The following is a 12,164-nucleotide window of genomic DNA, read 5'->3' on the forward strand; positions in this document are numbered from 1 at the left end:
AATCGCCATTGAACGTAACACTCGATAAATTATTTAAGTTTTTGCTAGGTGTATTGTATCATTATCTTCTTATTTCTCATTTCTCAACTTGTTTCTTCTTATTTCTTTCTTCAACTTATATATATATATATATATATATATATATATATATATATATATATATATATATATATATATATATATATATATATATATATATATATTTTTTTTTTTTTTTTTTTTTTTTTTTTTTTTACTCCGGTTATTTGGTGCCATCTAACCCTAAACACTGCAGCACCAAGTCTTTTTTTTCTGATTTTGAATTAATTAATGTCTTATATCTCATTTCTTAACTTCTTTCTTTGTGTGTGTGTGTGTGTGTGTGTGTGTGTGTGTGTGTGTGAGTGTGTGTGTGTGTGCGCGCGTGTGTTACATAACCCGTTTATTATAGAGAAATCTGCGTCTAGCTAGAAATTTTGGGCAACTTTTTAGCCGAATATATGTTCGGAAGCGGAATTTAGTGAGGATTCTTATGTGTCTTCAAATTCCTCATACGTCTATTAGTTTCCGAGTTACACCGAGATAACTGTATTTTTTTTTCTCTCGTCAGAGTAGCCTAACAAATAAAAATCACTCAAAGCTCCTCATCTACGTTCATTAGAAAGACTGCCATATGTTACTATCAAAAATATTATCCCAACAACTGATGCTCCCAAATTTAACGCACTTTCATCGAAAAAACGCAAGAACCTTATACCCTTGATGACACGAAATGCGTCACCGTGCGCGAGGGTTGAATAAGTCAGATTTATCTTAAATTCACTGTCTGGGCAGACAAATATTCGGAAAAGAGAAGGCAAACCAGTTTGCAGATATATATAAATATGCTGTATATTCACGTCCTTATGGATATCTTCTTGTTGATTTGGGTATAAATACTCCTGAATCCCTTCAGTTTCGCTCAACTCTCCCTTCCATCATACCTTTCTCCCTCCCTCTTCTCTCTCCTCCCTCCTCCCTCCTTCCCTTTCCTTCCCTCGTGTTATTAAATAAGTCAGATTTATCTCAAATTCACTGTCTGGGCAGACAAATAATCGGAAAAGAAGGCAAACCAGTTTGTATATATATATATATATATATATATATATATATATATATATATATATATATATATATATATATATATATATATATATATATATATATATATATATATATATTCACGTCCTTATGGATATATTGTTGATTTGGGTATAAATACTCCTGAATCCCTACAGTTTCGCTCAAACATTGTTGGAGAGCCTCCCAGGTGAACGCGTATTCCAATGGTGAACTCCAGGAAAAAGGAACTCTTACACGTTCTATACTCCCAACATAACGAACCCTATGGTTTAAGCTCTCAGCTACTTCTGATCTTACTCTCTTAAGCCTTTGCAGCTGCTTTCTTAAACCCTCGAAGTCCGCCTTCCTGAAGTCAGGTATTAAGCGTTGTTTCTGCTGACTCTATCCTCCCATTTAATATTAAATCTAATTTCCTTATGATCACTGTTACCTAATGAACCCCCAGTCTCAATGTTGCTTATTACGTCCTCTTTATTAGTTAACAACAAATCCAAAATATTTTCTTCCCTCGTTGGTGTTCTAATTAACTGCTTAAGGAAACTATCCTACGGCGGGAAATGAAAAGAACCATACAGCATGAAAAACTGCATGGAAATTTGTGTGCCTGTGAGAACAAGACAACGCTTGCTGAGCACCCTTTGATGATCACAAGACTAAGATACCCACCTGCGGGATATACTGTGAAATTTATTAATCATGCTAAAGCATATGAGTCATCTTATTTAGCATTCTATGACTTTGAGAGTATTCTCGTAAGGCCTTCTTCGAATGGGTGTAAAGAGACATCACTTTGCCATAGCGTATGCTTACATTACAGTGAATAGAAACGGAGAAACATTAGAAAGCGGATCCTATTGTGGAAGTAATGCTGTAAACCATTTTAGCTGGACCCACACTGTTTTGTATATAGAACGAACTTACATTAGCTGAACTCACACTGTTTTGTATATAGAACGAACTTACATTAGCTGAACTCACACTGTTTTGTATATAGAACGAACTTACATTAGCTGAACTCACACTGTTTTGTATATAGAACGAACCTACATTAGCTGAACCCACACTGTTTTGTATATAGAACGAACTTACATTAGCTGAACTCACAGTTTTGTATATAGAACGAACTTACATTAGCTGAACTCACACTGTTTTGTATATACAACGAACTTACATTAGCTGAACTCACACTGTTTTGTATATAGAACGAACTTACATTAGCTGAACTCACACTGTTTTGTATATACAACGAACTTACATTAGCTGAACTCACACTGTTTTGTATATAGAACGAACTTACATTAGCTGAACTCACACTGTTTTGTATATAGAACGAACTTACATTAGCTGGACTCACACTGTTTTGTATATAGAACGAACTTACATTAGCTAAACTCACACTGTTTGAGGGGGGGGGGGTCCATATAACCCCTGTTCCGTAACCCCCCCGCTGACCACCCCAACCCCCACTTCCAGTACCCCCCGCTGAGGCTACCCCCACTTCCGTACATTTGTTACTACTCTTTACTACTCATCCTATTTCCTTCACCCTTTTCCACTCACACTCTCCTCTTCCCCTCCTCTCCCCCTCCTCTTCCCTCACCCTTCTCCATCACTCTCCTCCCTTTATCTTTCAATTACTAGGCGAGAAAGGAGTGTGTCAGTCGGCAGGTGTGTGTGATCCAGGTGTGCGGAGGGGGAGGGGGAGGTGGTGGTGGTGGTGGTGGTAGATTGAGAGTAGGGGTTTGAAGGTAGCAGAAGTGATAGTTAAGATAGTTATGCAAGTAGTAGGTGTAGCAGTAGTAATTGTAGTTATAAGAGTTGTTAGTCATTATTCACACAGTCCACGCTTTTTCTCTTTTCTTTCCCTTTCTTTCCTTTTCACTTTCTTGCATCATCCCTTCCCCTTTTTATTCGGATTATACTCCTCCCCCTCTTCTTCACCCTTCCCCTTCCTCCTCTCCTCTCCCCTCTTCCTCACCCTTCCCCTTCCTCCTCTCCTCCCCCCTCTTCTTCACCCTTCCCCTTCCTCCTCTCCTCTCCCCTCTTCCTCACCCTTCCCTTCCTCCTCTCCTCCCCTCTTCTTCACCCTTCCCCTTCCTCTCCTTCCCCCTCTTCTTCACCCTTCCCCTTCCTCCTCTCCTACCCCCTCTTCCTCACCCTTCCCCTTCCTTCTCTCCTCCCCCCTCTTCTTCACCCTTCCCCTTCCTCCTCTCCTCCCCCCTCTTCTTCACCCTTCCCCTTCCTCCTCTCCTCTCCTCTCTTCCTCACCCTTCCCCTTCCTCCTCTCCTCCCACTGCTTCACCCTTCCCTTCCTCCTCTCCTCCCCTCTTCTTCACCCTTCCTCCTCTCCTCTCCCCTCTTCCTCACCCTTCCCCTTCCTCCTCTCCTTCCCCCTCTTCTTCACCCTTCCCCTTCCTCCTCTCCTCCCCCCTCTTCTTCACCCCTCCCCTTCCTCCCTCTCTCCCCTCTTCCTCACCTTTCCCTTCCTTCCTCCTCCTCTCCCCTCTTCCTCACCCTTCCCCTTCCTCCTCTCCTCCCCCCTCTTCTTCACCCTTCCCCTCCCTCCTCTCCTCCCCCCTCTTCTTCACCCTTTCCCTTCCTCCTCTCCTCCCCCCTCTTCCTCACCAGTCCCCTTCCTCCTCTCCTCCCCCCTCTTCTTCACCCTTCCCCTTCCTCCTCTCCTTCCCCTCTTCTTCACCCTTCCCTTCCTCCTTTCCTACCCCTCTTCCTCACCCTTCCCTTCCTTCTCTCCTCCCCTCTTCGTCACCCATCCCCTTCCTCCTCTCCTCCCCCCTCTTCCTCACCCCTCCCCTTCCTCCTCTCCTCCCGCCTCTTCTTCACCCTTCCCCTTCCTCCTCTCCTCCCCCCTCTTCCTCACCTTTCCCCTTCCTCCTCTCCTCCCTCCCTCTTCCTCACCCTTCCCCTTCTTCCTTTCCTGCCCCTCTTCCTCACCTTTCCCCTTCCTCCTCTCCTCACCCCTCCCCTTCCTCCTATCCTCCCCCCTTCTTCCTCACCCTTCCCCTTCCTCCTTTCTCACCCCCTCTTCCTCTCCCTTCCCCTTCCTCCTCTCCTCCCCTCTCTTCCTCACCCTTCCCTTCCTCCTCTCCCCCCTCCTCTTCCTCCCCATCCCTTCCTCCTCTCCTCCCCCCTCTTCCTCTCCCTTCCCGTGACCTCCTCAAGGGGACGGACGTTGACCTCGCTGCTGGACGGCATCAAACCATAACCTTGCTTTTCACCTCGTCTGGTGAAACGACACTTGTTATTTTGTGTGTAAATCGACTCCGTGTGTAAATCGACTCCGTGTGCTACATTTTAACGTCACAACTTTTGAAATCCGTTCATCCACTTTTTTAATTAATCGTTTCTTAAATAGGCCCGTACGTCTTCTCAGAAATCGAACGACTAACTGTGCTTGTTTACTTGTCTTATTTAGCACCACTCAACCTAATTAATTAACGTCTAACTCAGTGCTCTGACGCGTCTAACTAGTGTTTGAAGTGTTGCGAGGATTACCTTACAGTGAGAGGACTTCCCTGCTGCAGCCACGAGCGGTTAAGTTATATATCGACTTTTTTGTGTTTCCTGTCTTTCCTCAGTAGGATTACAACTATACGACCTAACACAGCACCGAGTGAAAGACAGTGAGCTTCTTGTGTCTTACTAACGTAGAAAATCTGTCACTAACGTAGAAGTACAAAGCTTGACCCGTATACCAGCACACCTGTTTTGAAAAGGAGGAAAAGTTTAATCCCACAGAGAATATTAATCCCAAAGGGAAAACACGTGTGGGCCCTCATAGACGCCACACCTCAAACTCTCCCGCGTGACTCGACCGATTTAAAGCCAACTCCTTCCAGGTGTTCACCAAAACACACGCGGATACAAATTCATCTTAACTGTAAAGCTCACCGTTATATCGTATTGCAACAGTAAATAAAATAGAAAAGTAATCATGCCATCCAACTATTTCAATTTCTGTAATTGTTCAAAGAAATATGTTGCAATTCACTACCAAACCAGCGACTCGATGTGTAGGTACTGTGTCTTAGACTTACGTATTCAGGCACTACAAGCATCCAACGAGGATCTACAACGCTCAATTCTTTACTTTTGGACATCTTGTCTTAATTCCCACAACTCCCAACTTCTTCTTCTTCTTCTTCTTCTTCTTCTTCTTCTTCTTCTTCTTCTTCTTCTTCTTCTTCTTCTTCTTCTTCTTCTTCTTCTTCGTCTCCGAAATTCTGACCCGATCACATACCTCCTCCTCCTCCTCAGCCCCTCCATTTCTCAACCCGCACCCGCCTCCTCCCTTCCCTCCTCCACCTCATCACCACAGGCCGCCAACACCCCCCCTTCTTCATCCTTCACCACCAGCACCGCCATCACCCCGCCCCTCCCCACCCATCCCACCATCACCACCACGACCTACTCTTCCTCCTCCTTCCTCTTCCTCACTCTTCTCTTCCGCCCTTCCTCCTCCTCCACCTCTGCCCCTCCTCCACATCATCAACATCCTCCTCCTCTACTCCCTCCCAGCCAACCCCTTCCGCCTCTTCCTCCTCCTCCGCCTCTGCTGCCTCCTCACATTTCTTCTCCCCCCTCCTCTGTTGGTGGTAGCGAGTGTTCTAAGTGCTAATCGGTTCACGGATAGAGAAAGTCATATCCGCCAGGGTTACGTTATTGGACAAAAATCACAAAGGTCATTGTTGTGAAGTGTGGGTAACATTTAAGTGTTGATGTATGTATAACAATGTGTACGAATGGACGACAAGAGGACATGGACGGACAGTAGAAGATAAACAAGTAACAAAAGATAACAATTAGACGCACAAGAAACAGCGAGACAGGAGCACGAACGAAAACATTAACATAAAGTAAAAATGAACATAGAGTCTATGCTGCAATGCCCCATTTTCTTATTGTCACTGAGGGGAAGGAACACGAAATTTGAGCGGTGACTGCTACACCTCCACATCCTCAACATCCTCCTCCTCTACTCCTCCCCAGTCAACCCCTTCCGCCCCTTCCTCCACATCCTCAACATCCTCCTCCTCTACTCCCCTGCAGTCAACCCCTTCCGCCTCTTCCTCATCTTCCCTTGGCTCCCCCTTGTCCCTCTCCTCTACCAGCCCTCCTAACGCCTCCACGTCCAGTCGCCAACACACTCCCACTCTTCACTACTCATCCATTAGACGCCACAAGACCATTCTTCCTACTGTGGTCTGTGTAGATCAGACACAGTTTCGGGGCACAGACAAGCTAAAAACATCTGTTAGACTTGTAGGGGACGCGCTGGTTAAGGTCAATTAACGGAATTCTGCGGCAGGAATACAGAGACGCAGGGGGCGTTATTGTATTCAGGAGCCAAATTGGACGACATTACTTCAGCTGTCGATGCTGTCACGGAACTCGCGAAGGAAGACACAGTTTATTTGATTCACGCGGAGACGAATGACGTTCAGTCTACTCAAACGCAGGCCCTACTATCAAAATACCGTCAGGTCATTCGGCGTTACAAGACCAAGTCCCCTCACGTCATTGTCTCTGGAATTCTACCCAGAATCAGCGCTTACGCCGGCTTCAACAGCAAAATGAGCAACATCAATACTAGTCTGAAGGAAATTTGTGACGACGAAGGCGTGGCGTTTACAAATGCCTGGCACCACTTCTCTGAGCGCCCAGACTTGTTTTGGAATGATGGACTACACCTGAATGACGTTGGGTCGGCGTGTTTAGGAGACTTCTGGAGGCAGTGAAAAGCTTTTCGAAAAGCCTTTCAAAAAACGGCGGGCGAGGACTGGGCAAAGGCAGCCTTTGATCAACCAACCCGTAGCGTCAGTGCGACTCACAAGAAACTGTGTAACTAACCACGCCTCCGACAAGCGAACTGGTACAGCTCGTCACGGCCACATTTCTATCATGTACACAAATGCACGTAGTTTAATACCCAAAAAGGACGAAATTAGGGCGTATATTGCAACAGATAAACCAAATGTGGTAGCCATCACAGAGACTTGGGCCAACTCTACTCATCTAGAATCCGAACTGTCATTCCCTGGGTACGAAAACTTCCACTAAAGTCGTAAGCACAAGAAAGGAGGAGTAGTTTGCTACGTAAAAAGTACACTCCCTGCCATAAAAATAGACAAACAGGACGCAGAGAAATACGATTCTGTCTATGTGGAAATAACCGCAAATAACAAGAAACTAACACTTGCAATCGTATACAGGCCTCCGCAACAACAGGCAGCCGATGACACTGCCCTCTACGAAGAGATTCACTCTCTAACACAAAGCAAGGAAGCAATTATAATTGGGGACTATAATTGCCCTAACATTGACTGGGGACTGATGACTGGAGATCAAGAGGGTAACAGGCTTTTAGAAATGGTGGAGGATTCGTTCCTCACTCAAGTTGTAACTCAACCAACAAGAGAAAACAATCTGCTGGATCTGGTATTAGTAAGCGACCCCGACCTCATTCGCGACTGTACAGTTGGTGAGAAACTTAATAAGTGCGATCACCACTTACTCCGTTTTAATATCAACATATGTCACAAACTCGTAGATAATCCGTCAGTGATACCAGATTACAAAAAAAGAAATTTCAACTTAGCCCGTGCGCTGCTTCCCCCTACGACCTGGGACCAACTTGGCATCACCGACAATACAATCGACAACGCGTGGAACGTCTTCAAAGATAAACTGTTGCAAGTAGAGAAGGCTGGTGCCTACGAAATCAGACGAGTAAATGGGGCCGTAGATCCACCGTGGATGACCAGAGAAATAAAAAGGGCAGTAAACCTAAAAAAGAAGAATTATAATTTGATGAAAGAGAATGCTACGGCCGAAGCCAGCACACAGTACCACAACAGCCTCAGAGCTTGTCGCAGCCTTATTCAGGTAGCAAACGCAACTATGAAAACAAATAGCGCGCGAAATCAAAACTAACTCCAAGAAATTCTTCACGTACATAAGATCGAAAAAGAAAGTAAAATCCAATATTGGTCCCCTGACAGACGACACTGGATCTGTAACTCAGGACAGTAAACAGATGGCCAGAATCCTCAACAGTAACTTCGTCTCCGTATTCACAGTCGAGGACATCGAAACCATTCCCGAGGGTCCTGACCCGCCGAGTGAGATCACGCCGCTGGAAATTGACTCAATATGCGACCAAGAAGTAAAAAAGTACTTGGACAAAATCGACACGAACAAGTCAACGGGACCCGACGGTTTGTCCCCGCGGTTATTAAAAGAGCTTAAACAACAAATACCTCAAAACATTCACCAACATATTCAACCGGTCAGTTCAACTAAACAAAGTCCCGGATGACTGGAAGATGGCGAACGTAACACCGATTTTCAAAAAAGTAGACAAAAGCGTTGCATTAAACTACATGCCCATAAGTCTGACATCAGTGGCAGGAAAAATACTCGAAAAGATTATTAGAGATAAACTTGTTAAGTTTCTAGAAAACAATAATATAATCTTCGACACCCAGCATGGCTTCAGAAACAAGCGTTCCTGCCTAACGAATTTATTAGACTTCTTCCAAGGTATATATAAGAACTGGGATGCCCACATCCCCAGTGATGTTATTTACCTGGACTTTCAGAAAGCCTTCGACAAGGTACCGCACGAGCGACTCGTTAAGAAACTGCACTCGGCGGGCATCGGAGCCAATCTGATCGCGTGGATAAGAGATTGGCTCACCGTCGGAAAACAACGAGTACTACTCAACGGACAGCCTTCCGATTGGCTTCAAGTCACTAGTGGAGTGCCTCAAGGGTCAGTGCTGGGACCCATCCTCTTTATCATATAATTATATCAATGACCTAGAATCAGGACTGAAATCCACAATATCGAAATTTGCAGATGACACCAAGGTGGGTGGAGATGCCCTCACAAAAACCGACTGCGAAATCATTCAGAAAGACCTCAATCACATTATCGAATGGTCGGAAAAATGGCAAATGTCTTTTAATGTTGACAAATGCAAAGTCATGCACATTGGGTCCCTAAATAGTAACCACACATACATCATGAATGGGAAACCTCTGCAAGCGATGCAGGAGGAAAAGGATCTTGGAGTCATTATCAGCAGTGACCTGAAACACGCGAATCACTGTAAAAAAGCATACAATAAGGCCAACATTATGCTCGGGTTCATAGCGAGGAACTTCGAGTGTAAAACACCAGACGTGATGCTATCCTTGTATAATTCCATGGTAAGACCGCACCTCGAGTATGCAGTGCAGTTCTGGTCTCCCAATTACAGAAAGGACATTGCTCTACTGGAAAGGATTCAACGACGCGCCACAAAGATGATTCCAACCTTCAGGGCTCAACCGTACGAGGAACGATTCAAGGGACTCAATCTCTTTACATTGGAGAAAAGACGCCTACGAGAGGATATGATTCAAGTCTTCAAGTATCTAAAAAAGTTCAATAACGTCGATTACTCCAAATTCTTTGAACTGCAAACCAACTCAAGAACTAGAAATAAGGGTTTACCCATTCAGTCGAGTCGATGTAACACAGACATTGGAAGGAGTTTCTTTTCAAACAGAGTCATCCGCCACTGGAACAATCTTCCCTCAGAAGTAGTAAATGCGAATACCATCAACTCCTTCAAATATAGAATCGACCGTCATTTCTTGCGTCGGGAGTAAACTGAATAACGAGGGCCTTTCATCTGCTCCTCAATATCGAGGTGCTTTCATCTGCCCACAAAGCCCCAAGTGGCGGTCGAGCAGATTAAATCACCCAAGCGGGCGACCTCGTAATGAGCCAATAGGCTTTCTGTTGCCTGCATTTCCATGTTTCCATGTTTCCTCCCCTTCCTTCCTTCCCTCCTTCTCCTCCTCCTCTTCCTCTCCCCTTCCTCCCCTCCTCACCCCTCTTCCTCTTCCAACACCTTCCTCATCCCTCTTACTGCTTCCTTCTCCCCTCGCCTTCATCCTTCCCCTCCCCTCCCCTCCCCAGCTCAGCCAAACGGATCACCGCCACAACAGCCTCAAAAAACAAGCGATGGGATAATCAAGAGTTGATTCGGTAATTTCACGTAATCGTTTAATTGGAAAAAAAAGATAAATTAAAATAAAATAGAAATGTTAAGAAAAAAATGGCTCGCATTGTTAATCGGCATAGTTTATTGGTAGTATACTGTTTTTCTTTATTCGTTTATACTTTTTTTTGTTATTGATGTTTTGTCTTCGTTATTCATTTTTCGTTAATGTCAGTAATTGGACGAGGTGGTTGAGGGGGGAGGGAAGGGAAGGGGAGGGAAGGGAAAGGAAGGGATGGAAGGGAAGGAAAGAGAAGTGAAGGGGAAGTGAAGAGGCGAAGGGGAAGAGGAGTAAGGGGAAATGGGAGGAACTAGAGGAGGGCGGTGCTTAGGTAAGATGAAGTGAAGAGAAATGAGAAGAAAATAGGAGAATGTTAAGGGAAAGAAAGTGGTAGAAAGAATAGCCGTGAAGAAGTGATTGGGGAAGAGAAGTGAGGAAAGGGAAAGGAAGGAAGGGGAAGGAAAGACGAATGAGAAGTAGAAACAGTACGCGACAGAAAGAAAAAAAGCAGAGAAGTGAGGGAACCGTCTAATCAGCTCCCCCTCCCCTCCCCTTCGTGTTTTTGTAGTCGCCTCCTGTTGGCTGATTGGCGGACAGTAGACGGTGACGACCAACGGCGGGGCGGCTCTCAAGACACCTGACTTCACCGAGGGAGATTAACATAGATTTACGTAGAAGATCAGACCACACAGACCCCAAGGTCCAGACTAGGTGGTCTGTCTTTAAACCTAAGTGATTCTACATTAATGAGATAGCTCCAAAACGTTGCATTTCTACTCTAGTTAATATTAAGTTGAAGGAAGTGACGGTCGAGCTCGTTTTTGAAGGAGTCAATCGTGTTACACTGGACCACTGACGGTGGGAGCTTATTCCATTCTCGCACTACAACGTTGGTGAAGAAAAATTTGGTGCAGTCTGAATTTACTTGTCTACATTTGAGTTTTACGCCATTGTTCCTCGTACGCAAAGTGTCATCGATCATAAACAATGTTGATCTGTCTACATTCGTGAAACCATTAAGTATTTTAAAACATTCGATCAGTTTTCCTCGGTGGTGATGTTTCTCAAGAGAGAATATGTTAAGGGTGGAAAGCCTTTCTTCGTAAGATTTGTTGTGCAATGAAGGGATCATTTTTGTTGCCCGACGCTGAACACCTTCTAATTTAGTAATGACCAAAACTGTACCGCATATTCCAAGTGGGGTCTGACTAAATTATTTCTTCGTAAGATTTGTTGTGCAAAGAAGGGATCATTTTTGTTGCCCGACGCTGAACACCTTCTAATTTAGTAATGTCCCTTGCATGATGAGGAGACCAAAACTGTACCGCATATTGCAAGTGGGGTCTGACGAAACTATTGTAGAGCGGAAGTATTACATCTTTATTCTTGAATAAAAAGTTTATCTTAATGAAGAGAGAGAGAGAGAGAGAGAGAGAGAGAGAGAGAGAGAGAGAGAGAGAGAGAGAGAGAGAGAGAGAGAGAGAGAGAGAGAGAGAGAGAGAGAGAGAGAGGTTTAGCAAAGGTATAACTTGGAGAGGAGATTGTTTTGTTTTGTTTAATTTTTTCCCTTCAGTATCTTCATATCCTCCTCCTTCTCCTCCTCCTCCTCCTCCTCCTCCTCCTCATCATCATCATCATCATCATCATCATCATCATCATCATGTTTTCTCCCAGATCCTGAAGAAGAATTGGACAGACACACACACACACACACACACACACACACACACACACACAGAGAGAGAGAGAGAGAGAGAGAGAGAGAGAGAGAGAGAGAGAGAGAGAGAGAGAGAGAGAGAGAGAGAGAGAGAGAGAGAGAGAGAGAGAGAGAGAGAGAGAAAAAAAAGGAACAAATAATATCCAAACAACTCCTTCCTTTATTTAGCCTTCACATATTTGCCTTTCTGTTCCTCTGATCTGACATTCTGAGCTATAAAAAAATATATAATATATAATTTGTTTGACTAGCCCAAGATTACCGTGTGTGTGTG

Source organism: Eriocheir sinensis, chromosome 1 (genome assembly GCF_024679095.1).
Source record: "Eriocheir sinensis breed Jianghai 21 chromosome 1, ASM2467909v1, whole genome shotgun sequence".
In the NCBI taxonomy this organism is placed as follows: domain Eukaryota; kingdom Metazoa; phylum Arthropoda; class Malacostraca; order Decapoda; family Varunidae; genus Eriocheir; species Eriocheir sinensis.